Source organism: Corvus hawaiiensis, chromosome 10, assembly GCF_020740725.1.
Source record: "Corvus hawaiiensis isolate bCorHaw1 chromosome 10, bCorHaw1.pri.cur, whole genome shotgun sequence".
In the NCBI taxonomy this organism is placed as follows: Eukaryota; Metazoa; Chordata; class Aves; order Passeriformes; family Corvidae; genus Corvus; species Corvus hawaiiensis.
The window spans coordinates 11,930,156-11,943,247 of NC_063222.1; the positions used below are offsets into that span (position 1 = coordinate 11,930,156).

Sequence of the window (13,092 nt, forward strand, 5' to 3'; positions counted from 1 at the left end):
ACAGCGCGGTGAGACCTGCAGAAGTTCCATGACAATGAGTAAATGTTAATGTTGAAAGACACCTGCAGTGCTGTTTTCTTGCACTGACTATTAGCAACAAAGCCAGTGCAAAGCAGTAACAGTGTTCAGAAGAGTGATTCTACTGAAGGACTTTGGGTACAGCAGTAGGACAGACTGTGGAGCAGTTACAGCAATCAGTGCCACTTCATATCTGTTTTGATTACATAGAATGATCCACCCTGTCACCTTTCAGACAGGGAACAAATTTTAAGCCCATTAATCTCCCTTGTGAATAAGTATCTATCAAAGCTGTCTTTTTTCGTCACCGCATCAAGGTAGGGGATCTACCAATACACTTAAATAAGACTGGAAAGTCATTAAAATAATGAAGGTCTACTGTTTCATGCTATTGCTACATGTTCAATAGTAGTAACACAAAAGGGTGTTGCCTGATTTTAGTAAAACATACTCTAATAAGAATTGTTCCTTGATCCATTCCACTTTGAAAGGCTTCAGCTGAGGCTACAACTAAGTTACACTGTCATAAATGAGACTACAGCAATCAGTCTCCAAAACTGTTAAATCTTTCAAATCCATGAATATAACATGCTCTTTCTACTATACAATGACTTAAATGAATACATGAGCGAGGTGTAGATAAGAACATGCAGCAGCGAGTACAACAGTCGCTCTGGGTAAAAGAAGAACAATTTAAAATGGAATAACATGGTTTATCAGCTAAAAATTTGCAGTTTTAAAAAACCTCATTCTTGTCTCCTACAGTCAAGTACAACCAAAAAGAGGATCTGGAAATCCGAAAATACGGAAGCAGAATAACAGTCCAGCAAAGAATGGTAAGAAAGGAAAAAGACATTATCCAAATTTCATTGTTGAAACATTTTTGGTTCTGAAAATACTGCTAATTAGCACACTTAAGTTTTATTAATTAAATTTCAATTTTTATACATGTGAAATGAATTACGCAACCTGTAAATCTCAATTACATTGTTAATTGCAATAACATTATGATCATTTTGTTATACCTTAAGTCAGTGAAACATGTTTTTCAATTTTAGAATTGTTCAGAGCTGGTGGTACTTTGAATATAACACATTGCTTGTACATTTTAACAGAATTTAAATCATTAATAATAATATTTTGATTAAAGTTTTAAACACTAGTATCCGTAAACCAGAAAAACACAGCAGTATTTGGATGTAATATGATTTTAACACTTCATGCAGCAAATGCTTCTGGTTAAACAATTGGTATTAATTATGCAAACATGCATCATTTATGCACTGGGGGTTTATGTCCATCACAACAGTAAAGCAGCTTCAGATTGAGACACAGATGCAGTTGGCAGAAGCAGTACCTGTAGTGAAACAGCTCAGGAAACTCGGGTGTTGTCATGCCAAGGCATTTGTAAACCTGCTCACTGTGCTTGGATAATATAAGTTAGTATTATTTAGAGACATTAAGACACTGCATCAATTTTTTGCTTCTCTTAGCATCAGTTCAGCCTCAAGTAATTATTTAATTATATCAAGTAAATAATTTAATTATAAGTAGCCTCAGCTACTTATAATTAAATGTTGAAAGCAGTCATTGGCATGTCTGGTGAAAGTAGCACTGCAGTAGGGACTGAAGGAGCCATCAGTAGCCTATGACCTACTGGGCACTGGTAAGGCTTTAGCTAAAGTACCAGGGTCCAGTGCTGAGCACATGACTTCCAGAAAGTTGTTAAGTGACAGGACAGACTGCTGTTGGATGGAGCTCTGAGAAGAACCAAAAATCTGGAAAATACAACTTAAAAGGTAGGATTGAATAATTAGAGATAATTAGTGTGCAGAAGAGATGCCTGGGATAACAGTCTGCATATGCAGAAAAGGCTGGTATAAAAATGAAGAAATTAGCTTAGCAGAAAAGAAGAAAAATGAAAACAGCATAATTAGCAGCAAGAAAGACTTGTACTGGACATTATTAGGAAAAGCTTTGTAATGCTAAGAACCAGCCCTTGCTCTTTGGGAAGCTATTGAGGTGCTCTGTCACCAGTGTTTTAAGAACAGACTGGACTAATGTCAATCAGACATGAAGCAGATATGGCTGGGCCTATGCTGGTGCAGCTCTTCAATGACCTCTTATGTCCTCAGCATCTTAAGATTTCTAGGATACAGAAAGTGCTTCAAGGTGCTGCTAATCTCGAAATTCTTGCAAGAACTGGCATTCCATAATCTTCTGTTGCTCTGCACTATAGGAGGAGATGGTATTCCTGTCGGGACAATCCACAGCTCCCTAAGGAGTCTGCTGAACCGTGGCACTTCCCTGGGCAGTGGCTGCTGCCATCAGTTCATACCTACGCCCAGCATCCAGCTCTGGATTATATTATTAAGCAAGGCTTTAGTACAAACCTTCCAAACACTTCAGTCCTAGTGAGACCTTACCATGATGAGTGATCCACAACTTACAAATACAAAATCCTATTTTTCTATCATCTTTAGTGATATCAAACAAAATTTGAATAGTTTTCCAACTAACTGAGGCATGAAAAAGCCAGATTGCCATCTCCTCACAGAAAGATAACTCACAAGTGACTCCACAAAGGTTGCAGTCTTAGACGGAGGCAAAGCTGGTGTAGGTGGGTGACTTTCACCAGAGCCTGTTTCCTGCTGTAAAAGGGTGGGACACGGTAGATGTTTTGCAGCCCTAGTTCTGGTGAAACTTTGCTACTCCACAAGGCAAAGTTCAGGCTGTGCTTCAGTGGGATCCTGGAAGCCAATTCATGCACTGTGCTTTGTGTCTATTTTAAGACCAGGCTCTTCCGTAGCCTGCCTTACAATACTGAGCCAAATTCCCTTCAAAGCTGCATTCAAATGTACCTCTTGTGCTAAAGGGTCTAGTAAGCAAATTAAATCAAAAATTACAAAAAAAAAAAAAGGGCAAAGACAAATCAATAAGGCCTCAAAATCAAAAATGTGTTCATTTTGGGGTTTTTTTCCATCTGCACTCAATTCAGTATTTCAGGAGACAGATTTAGGCCACAAAGTTTATAGGTGATGCAAACAATTCCGTGGCACTTCTCTTTTTTCTTCTTTAAGAGAATGTCTAACTTCCTGCTGAGTTGAACAACTCCAGAGCTGATCACAGGAAAATTCCACCAACCTACTCCTCTTACTGGTTGCGTGATCCCATACTTTATTTCACTGCAGCTGAACATCTCTGTCAGACTATTTTCAGCAGTCATTTTGTATATGAGTTTATAGAAAAGCTTTGCAAATCATTGAAAAGTAGAATAAGTAGGCATATGCCATGAGTGTACTTGTAGGTAAAAGTAAGAAATATTCTGGTTTGATTTCTGAAGGTTGGCTACAAGCCCTGCAGCTGAAGTTTTCTAAATATGTTTTCAAAATAAGAAATATTCACCAAATGCCTCTTGAAAGAGTAAACAGCCAAAGCAGCTTTGAGCTTCATTTTGTGCTTCACTTGCAAATAGTTATCTGACCCAGCGTCACACCTCAGCCTCTAACTCTGCAACAGGTCACCCCAGCATAGAGTTACAGGCTATAACCTTGCCCTGCCATTCATGCTTAATGTGGTCACGGCTTGATTTCTTATGGCATGCTAGGACTCCTGGCCAAATTTCATTGCTAACAGGGAAAAAAGTTAGGCTGACAAACTGAACATTTCCAGTGCAATTACAGGAGGACAGAGTGGCTTTTCACTCTAAAAATACATATATCTACACACATATACATTGTATATAGACAGACACACTCATATATGTGTATGTGTGTATAATATCTTGCCTTTATGTTGCATTTAAGAGTTTACAGTGCTCTTCTGAGAAAAAACAACCATTCCCCTCATCAGAGAGCTGCAACTCTGCCACTCAGTTCAGTCTGAGAACGCCAAGTGAGCCATTTGAGATGTGTGATCTTTCAGCTGCATAGCATCCCATTCATCAAATGCTTCAGCAATGTAATATGTAAGGCTGGAAAAAACAGAAGCTGCAGACACAAGAAAAATCAACTAGCAGGAACGCCCATATAAGAAAAAAGGCCTGCACAGAAACACCACTTTGCCATTCTGAATTTCCTAAAGCTACCTCCTCCCTTCTTTTGGGTGATCTTGGAACACATTCTGTAATTAGGATGAGGGGGATAGGAGTCTTCTAATCCCCTAATTAGGCACTGATAATTTAATAGAACACTGCAGAACTTAATGTCACTAGGTAACACTAAGCACAAAGCTGGCATTCTATTCTTTTCTCCACACCCTTTCCCCACCAAAAATTTCAGATATGGCAAGCCTCAACGTTAGGAAAGAGGCTGTTATAGTTTGCAAATAGTTTCCATCTGGAAGAAGGCGCACCCAACAGAATTCAAACAATGCACACTGCAATCTCAGTTACAGTGGCATAAATTAGGATCAATTCCACTGAGGTCAGAACAGTTATATCTGGGAGACACGTGAGGATTGAGGCCAACTAACTGCAGGAGAGTTAGTTCTCATCTCCTCTCCCATAAGTCAGGCTGGCCCTAGTTTCCAGTTGGAATCTGTCCACATAGTGGGCCAAGCCTGGCTTTAAATTTCAAGAGAATAAATGTGGAGATACTGATTTTACTGGAACTATTCCCAATTACAGTAGTGCAAAGTTTGACCCAGAGACTATTTAAAGATCCAAGCACTGGCCAGCAGTTGAGGTCCCATCATACTCTGGCCTAGCTGGACTGAAACATTCAGAGTACAAAGGCATTTCTGTGTGATCTGGAGTACCATGTTTCAGACCTGTGTTTGATCACAATTATTTCTCACATGGATGAAGGCAGCAATTCCCAAAATAAAATGCACATGTGGAACACACTTATCTACCTAGCTCTTCTCCTCCCCCAGGAATATTTTTGACTTGTTAACTACTGGAACCTGATCCTCATGTAATACAGGAAATGTGTAATGGTGATACCAACGACCTTCGCAAAGTGCAAGCTGTGAACAGCCCTGGTGAAGCTGAGCAGCCAGAAAAGAAAAAAATGTTGGCATGCCAGCTGTTGACTGCTACTGCAGGTGAATGGCTTTTAGAAACATTTAAACCAGTTGGAGTATAAACAGGCCAATCTTCACTAATAGTAAAAAGGTGAGAAAGGCAATAAAGCGTAAGAAGTGCAGTGACCACATATAGTGACAGGAACAGCAAAGAGTCTTCCTTTGATGGCAGGAGCAGCCAGAGTCAGAAAGGCAGAGCTTAGCAAAAAAACTTACAGAAACACTGCTGCAAGCTGCAAGGGTGATATGAGCACTCAAGGAGGAGGAAGCAACACCAGCTCAGGGGGCTGAGGTCTGTCTTGCTACCTCTTCTCCCAGAGGGGTAAATGTGGCTCTGCACAGCTGAGTGCCCTCTGTTAGGGCAGTAATTACAAGGTGAGTGAGAATGGTAGCTGTATATGAACAAGGCCCTATTAAGCATTCTCTCCCATTATTTAAGGTTGAACTGATGCAGAGTTTAATGAACCACTGCTGTCTGACAAATAATAAATACACCACACAAATGAATTTCAGGGTTAGTGAGACTCTTCATGAATTTGAATGGATGTCCCAGATGAAACAATGCAGAGAAAAAAAAATTAAAATGTCAAAGCACTTCATTTTAGTATTTTCAAAATGGAGTGGTTCGTTTTAGAACTGCCAAAACACTTTCAAAAACTTTCAAAACAAGCTTTTAATCTGTCCATTTAAAAATTGCTCTAAATTTTACAAGGAAAGGGAAAAATCTTTTAAACATATGAAACAGCCCAAAACCAAAAATGAAGCCATTCCTTTGAAGCTGAACTAAATATTTTGGGTTGAAAAAAAATGATACTTTTCTTGTTTGTTTTTTTATTTTGCCAACTGTTTTTCAAAATTCAATTTGACCAAAACTAAAATGGAATTCTGAAAAAATAAATAGCTGTTAAATATTTAACCATTTTAACCATTAAGTAAAAATCTGTAGAATCAGAGAGTGGTTTGGGCTGGAAGGGACCTTTAAGGGACATTTATTCCAACCCTCCCTGCAATAAGCAGGGACCTCTTCAACAAAATATGCTGGTCAGAGCCTCATCCAACCTGCCTTTGAGTGTCTCCAGGGATGGGCCATCTCTCTGGGCAACCCTTGCCAGATGTTTAACATCTTTGTTGTAAAAAACTTCTTTCTTATAGCTAATCTAAATCCAAGCATTACCCAGCTTCTGTTCTCGGTAATCTACTGCCCAATTAATGTCTCTTTGAATTTAACAGAGCAGAGTAAGGCCCATTACTTTCCAAAAACTATTTGAGCTTATTGATCTGTTTTTAATTGGAAAATCTGAAGAGATTTCATTTTATAACAGTAAAATAACAACAGTTCCATCTGAAAACTCACAGTAAAAAACATGAACCATGCAAATGGTAGGTTTAGGTGCTCGAAGATACAACTGTTCTCTGCAGTACTGTATCAGAATCCGTGCCTGCTTAACCTGACCCTGGAGCTTTTTTCCAGCCCAAGGTCCTTAAGCATCCCCAGTGCCCCAGCTTGCTTGCAGGTAGACCCTAGTCTATAAGGAGTGGAAGGGGAGGCTCACACCCAAATTCTGTTCAACAGGCAGCACTGCTGTCATGTGTGCTCCTGTCACCACTCGAGCTCAGCCACACAAGACACTGAAAATGTGGCACTTGTGAGTCCCTCACAAAGAGCATGGAAATGAAGTACCAAACTCCCATCCTCTGGAGAGGATCGATACATTCAGCCAGAAATATTTGGCTTGCAGGTGTTTGGCTGTCTGATGAATAGCTCTAGTTTTCTACATAAAGCAGATACTTTTTTTTGTGGAAAAAATATGCTCACAAAATCCAACTTTCCCTTTAAGGAACAGATGGAGACGGAAAATTTTTGACCTATAAGATGTAGCAACATGTGTGGTTTCCACACGCACCCCTCAATCTTTTCTGCATATCCACTGACTTGCCTTGCTATAGAAAATTGCATTAAAGGTGATTGGCTGCCAGCCCAAAACATTGCCCAGTTTCTCAAGCTCTATCAATGAATTTATCAATTATGTTTCCATGTGTGGACCTAGACTTTTCTCAAATACCAATCCTATTAGAGGTAGAACAACACGCTACTGTACTGCATGTCACTGGATATTATGATCATGTTCCCATGATGGCCAAAGGGAAGAAAAGGGTGTTTGCATGGCCCTGTAGACAAAAAGAACCCAGAACAGTTCTCCAAGAAAGGAGAGGCAGGTTTTGTAGCTATCTCAGAGGTATGAAATGTTTTATTACCAATACATATATGCAGACATTCTAGATTTTATTTGCTTTCAAAATAAAGACGTTATTGCAGTAGCAAAAGAACTTCATCTGTGTTCAAGGTTTGTTATGATTCGAGCAAAAGGAAGGAAATCCAGGGTCAGAGATCACTCCCTCCCTACTGTTTATCACAACAGGTTACCATCCTTAATTTTACCCAACTATGCCATATTGGAGGCTTGATCCTTAACTTTGAAGTTTTTTTCCCCCTTCTGGAATTAAGCCAGAACCACAAAATATTTGAAAACACAGGGCTTGATGGAACTGAATATAATTTTTCTCTGTGAAAGTAAAACCAAACTGAAAGTGTTTGCCCTTTCAAAAGATGCCTTTAAAATTGTTTTTGACCCTTTTTCTTCGTCTTTATATTGGCTCTGGGTATTTGATCAAAACTGTAGGAAATCTATTTCAAAATATTATGTTTAAAAGACAAACAAGGAAACTTTGATTTTTTTTTTTTTCCTCAAATGTATCTTGCATTATTTTATAAATGCTTTCCAGATTTGGCTTGACATCATTACATATTTCAGGATCTGAAAGTTAATTCAATGACGCTTTACTCTGGCCCTCCTTTTTAGCCTTTTGATGTATCATTGTTAATCGATTTTAGTGTTCTCTTTAGGAATATTTGATATAAAATTGCAGGTTTGAAGATCAAAATCAAAAATACACATATATACAAATGTACAAATCTGTATATATCTATATATATCTATATATATATACTTATACATACGTGTATATACCTGTGAATACGTATGGACACATACATGTAGCCCACAGAAATTACTCAAAAAGGCAATGTGTGTTCAAGCAGCCAACCACAATAAACACATCATTCATTACTTTACAATTCTATTGACTTTAGCGCTAACTTTTCCTGAATAATGAATGTACACTCTAGACACAGTAAAACTTAAGGAGTTTAACAAAATATTTTAATAGAGCTATGCCTAAATTCAAGAGAATTTCACAGAGGGAGGTTTCAGTGGCTGATATGGAGGGAGGAAATTTTCATATCAATAAATATGGTGGCATCTGCCAGGTAAAAGGCTGTAATAATCCTCTGAGTGCTACTTCCCTCCCACTAATGTGTTGGACAGTTTAGATTAACACCATATGCCTGTTCATAGAAGGGTCTGGAAACCAATGTAAATACAGAGAGAGAGAGAGTTCATTTTGCAGCCTTGTTTTCCCTGCATTCCTGCTATCTCTGGGATAGGGGTTGGTGGTAGGTACAGAGTAATGGAAGAGGAGGAAAACAACCCCAGGAACAGGTCAAAGCATGGAGGGAGAAAGCATTGCGGGAGGAAGAGAGAAGGAAAGGCAGGGAAATAGTTATGGAGAAGCTCTAACAGATAGATCAATCTGATAAATTGAGGTTTTCATTCTCTTCTGTATCCTCTTCATGTTCTCTTCCCAATTTCTGACCTTGCCTTGCTTTGACCTCAGGTGGGAATTGTGCTCCTCAGGCTGAGCCAGACTGCTCACCCACACTTCACCCTGTCCACAGGGCTCCTCTAATGTGGGCTAGCAGCAGTCCATGGCAATGTTTAATATAAACTAGGTGCAATTCAACTTCTCTTGTCCTTTGGGAAATATTTGTAGATAAGAGATCATTATGTAGCATCTGTAGTTTCCAAGCATCCATATGCAGGATAAATTAGTTGAAAAATTATTCCCTGACTCTGCATTTACACTGGAGTCTTCTTGGCAGAAACAGCTGTTTACTTATTTGTAGCAGTATAGCAAGACCTTTCCCCTATTGTTTGCAAGCTTTAGCCAGCAGATGAGAAATAAAAGCAACTTCAAATTAATACTTGTACCAAGCTCATTTATGACTGAATTAAATTACAGCTTCCAAAATGAATGTCAGAATTAGCTTGCACTGTGCTTCATTGGAACTGTTGTATTAACATTTATGGTGTCAGGCTCGTTCATTTAGACAAACAGACCTCTCTTCTCTTGTCACCAGACAAGTTACTGAGTCACATGGACACATAGTGAGATTCAGATGGAACTCCAGAAAATTAGCTCCAAACAATTTCTATGGATTAGCTTCTTCAGATAAAAGGCAGTGATGAATGCTCCATTGCAGTAGAGGCAAAAATGTTTCTGTGAAAAAATATTAAGCCAAATGAACTGTTTTCTGCATGGACAGATGTATAAAGTCTCCTTGCATTGTTTTTTAAGAAGAGCCCTGGGCTGATCTGTTGTTTGTGGAAATGGTTACATGTTTTTTCCTTATGTCTTTTGTATGTGAGAGCCTAGGACTAATACCAACATGCTTTTCAGCCTTTAGTGAAGAAGTATATTCTGGAGTAAATAGAACAAAAGTAAGTAAAACATTTGCAGGTCATCACATTGGTTCTGCTTTTTAAAAAAAAAAAATGGGTCAGAAACATTGTGGTCAGATTTATTGCAATCCATCTCTGGTAAAATAATGAAAAAATACTCACTCAATTAAAAATGCCAGAATTCAAACTAAATGTTATTCATAAAAAAATGGTTCAGTTAGCTGAATCCATGTTGTGACAGTGATAGACAGTGATAATAGAATTCAGCCATGCCATAATTATATTTTCCTTTCAGAGAATTCACAACGTGTTTTTAATTAGAGGGAATCCAGTTTTCAAAAACCATGGCACATTTCTCTGCAGTCAGCCTGCCACTACCTGGTCCAGTAGCGGCAGCATGATTTAAGAATTAAAGGTGGGCATGTGACCCAGGGCATCAAAGCCCAAGGCAGGAATAGTTTCAACTCCAATACTGCAGGTTTTCCTGGGGAAAAGGCATCCTCAAATCAAAAATAGTTGAGCAGACTCTAAATGAGAAGGTCTAAATAATGCCAAACTACTACAACCACTGAAAGTTGCCAGGCTCAGAGCTGAACTGCATGGCTTTTATGCAAAAATTGTAATTTTTTCCTCTCAAAACTGAAGGAGGGCAAGGATTCAATATTCTCTCAATCTTTTTCTAGATAAAAGGGATTTCCAAGGGTTTGGCTTCAGTTCTAAGCAGACAAAAAGATGTGAGAAGTTTTTTCTAACCAAACTGCGCAGTGACATACTGATGTACGTGGTAAAGTTACGCAATTGAGTCAATTCCTTGGCTGCAAGATTCCCATCTGAGGGCAACTTACCTTTATTTTGATGTTTCTGAAGCCAGCAGGACTGTTTCCTAAGACAATGAATGGGGTAAGGCCTCTCTTCATGATAGATTCACAGAGTGTAGAGGCTTGTCTGACAACAGAAATAGCAGCTGCAAAAATGATTTACATTCAAACAATCAGTATTTCAAGAAATGCTGAGAGATTTGCATTGTAATACATAAAGTAATTTGAAATAGGTAAAAACAAATAAGGCTTGATTCTAAGTTTTAATCTGTTTTTCTTGTTTTATTCTTGCTTACAGTTTAAACTCTTCTTGCTCCACAACCACAAGTCCTCAATGTCTATGCTTTTACAAGAGGAAGCATTCGACTTTACACAGGTGTTGGGACTCTGGGCTGATGGTTCCCAAGCAATGGAAATTCCAAGTCAAATGAGGGTTTATATCTCTTTGTTTAGAAAGTGCAGAAATAATGTTTCTAATTTCTCATAAAGTGAGAATTTATATCCTACAGTCTTACATAATGTCTGTGATTGCAGTACTGTTAGGCTATGACAGAGTTTGTCCCCCCAGATGTTATTTAATTATAATGTATAGACATACATACACACACAAAACAACAAAATTCAATAAAAATTTGAAGAATTAGATAGTATAACTGAGATCTTTTCCATAGGAGTGATCCCATTTACATCACTGGAATAATTTGCTATGACAAGGGTTTAGAGGATCAGTTCTGTATAACAACCATCTGTGCTCCTCAGGTTTTTTCCTCAGATAACATTATTCTCTATCAACAGAAAGAAAATGCCACGTTGACAGGTAACCCAACTTATTTCAAAAGAGCATGCCAGGCCCCTGACTGCTTGGGTGTGACATTTGACTGCAGTTGCCTTCACACTTTGATTTATTCTGCTGCTCTCACCATTGCCCTGTTTCCCCCATGCAAATTCCTGCAGACACATTAGCATGGACACTGTCACCCAGCTTGTCCACTTGTCACAGCTGAGCTCTGAGCTATTCAGCCAACACCCTGAGACCGACCCCAACCAAGGTGGTGGCACTGCACAGTACCCTGTGCACGGCCAATATGGCACTGAGACCCTCAGTGCTGGAGCAGCTGCTGCAGCAGGCACCGCAAACCACTAATTGTTACTGGGAAGGTACTTCTGTATTAAGGCACCAAATGTTGAGCCTTCTGCAAATGTTTTAAAGTTATGAAAAATAACCTACACTACAGTGTAATATTGCTGCTATTATTATACTTCAGAAATTAATCAATTTTACATATTTTCCCCAACAAATGTTCAAAGGAAGACTAGGACCAGACTGCAGAAATTGGCATTACCTGCCACCATAAGTTAACAGTATCTTTTTAAAGCAATATTCTGTCTGTAAAACAGCAGTTTCAATGTAAGAATTTATAACCTAGTTCTGATAAAAGTATTGCAAAATCATGACATAGTTAAGGGTTTTTGTAAGACACTATGTGTTGCATCAAGCTTTATTTTAGTTTTATTTTTTAATAGTTTAACTTGCAAATCAGAGAGACATTTTCTTAAAACCAAAGAGAAAACCTGTTCAGTTTGCAATGAGCAGCACAGAGAGAAGATAAGAAAGCTTATCAGCAACATTTACAAAAACTGATTTAGGGTCAGCATCAGAGACTCTGTTTCATTAAATGTCTTTTCTAAAGGCAGCTTTCCCCAAGAACATGTGCAGAGGATTACATTTCCAGAAAAGGATACCAAAGAGAATAGAAAGAAATGACATGTCAGTGGATGGAGAAGGGCCTTAGGCACATCAGTATTTTTTCTTAGGGGCTTCTCAGATATAAAATTTCCCATGGAGTCACACACCTGATGCAATGGGAGAGGATTTCAGAATGATTGGCAGATTCTTCTCAGTCAGACCAAGAACATCCTCACCAGCTGAGTGTTCAGAGCACCTAGTAACTGGCAGTCCTGAACTGAGGGCCAGGCTCTCTGCCTGCCAGGGCATTTCAGCCTGGTCTGAATAGCAAAACAGTCCCTAAACCAGACAAAGGAGTATTGAAAACCTATTTGGTAGTGCCTAAGGCACTCTCTGGCGTCTGGGAAATTGCGATTCAAATCCCTGTTCCAAAGTGGAGTGAAGAATGCGTAGGGCACAGAAAATGAGAGTGAAGTAAAAGTAGTGAGGAGCCAACTCCAGCTACTCAGGAGCTTCAGACTCGAGTCAAGGCACCTAGAAATGAGGCAGCTGATGGTCAGCTTTGAAGCCTGATCCAAAGGGACCACACAGTAAAAAAAAGTGCTACCTCTGTAGATGTACTGTGAATCCTCATCTCTTTTCAGGAGGATTCCTGCTGCTTCCCAGTAGTGCTGCTTCCTAAAGTGACTTAAAGGAAAAGATTCATCAAGGAAGGGAAGCAATCAAGGTGAGTCTAGAGGAAGACATCTTCATCACCTAGTAAAATCTGTTCAGTCAACTCCAGCCAATGTGCCTCCCAAGCTGTAAGATGAAAATGGATTACGTGTAGTAGTACTGTAAGAACAGCATAATACTACAAGTAGCTTCCAATTAGCATAAATATAAGGTTATCATATAAAACTGTTGCAGTAGATCTTCACAATTTAGCATTTTAATGTTCTTCCTAATGCTTCCTATGAACAAA

General features: G+C 38.9%; 1 protein-coding gene across 1 annotated transcript in view; it reads right to left on the reverse strand.

The window, feature by feature from the left end:
- IRS1 (insulin receptor substrate 1) overlaps positions 1-13,092 on the reverse strand; it is a 312,856-nt gene that overhangs the window by 15,850 nt on the left and 283,914 nt on the right. Inside the window, exon 6 of the transcript XR_007205688.1 lies at positions 10,469-10,587. The gene's annotated coding sequence lies outside the window, so the exon portion shown is untranslated. The remainder of the gene's footprint in view (positions 1-10,468; positions 10,588-13,092) is intronic.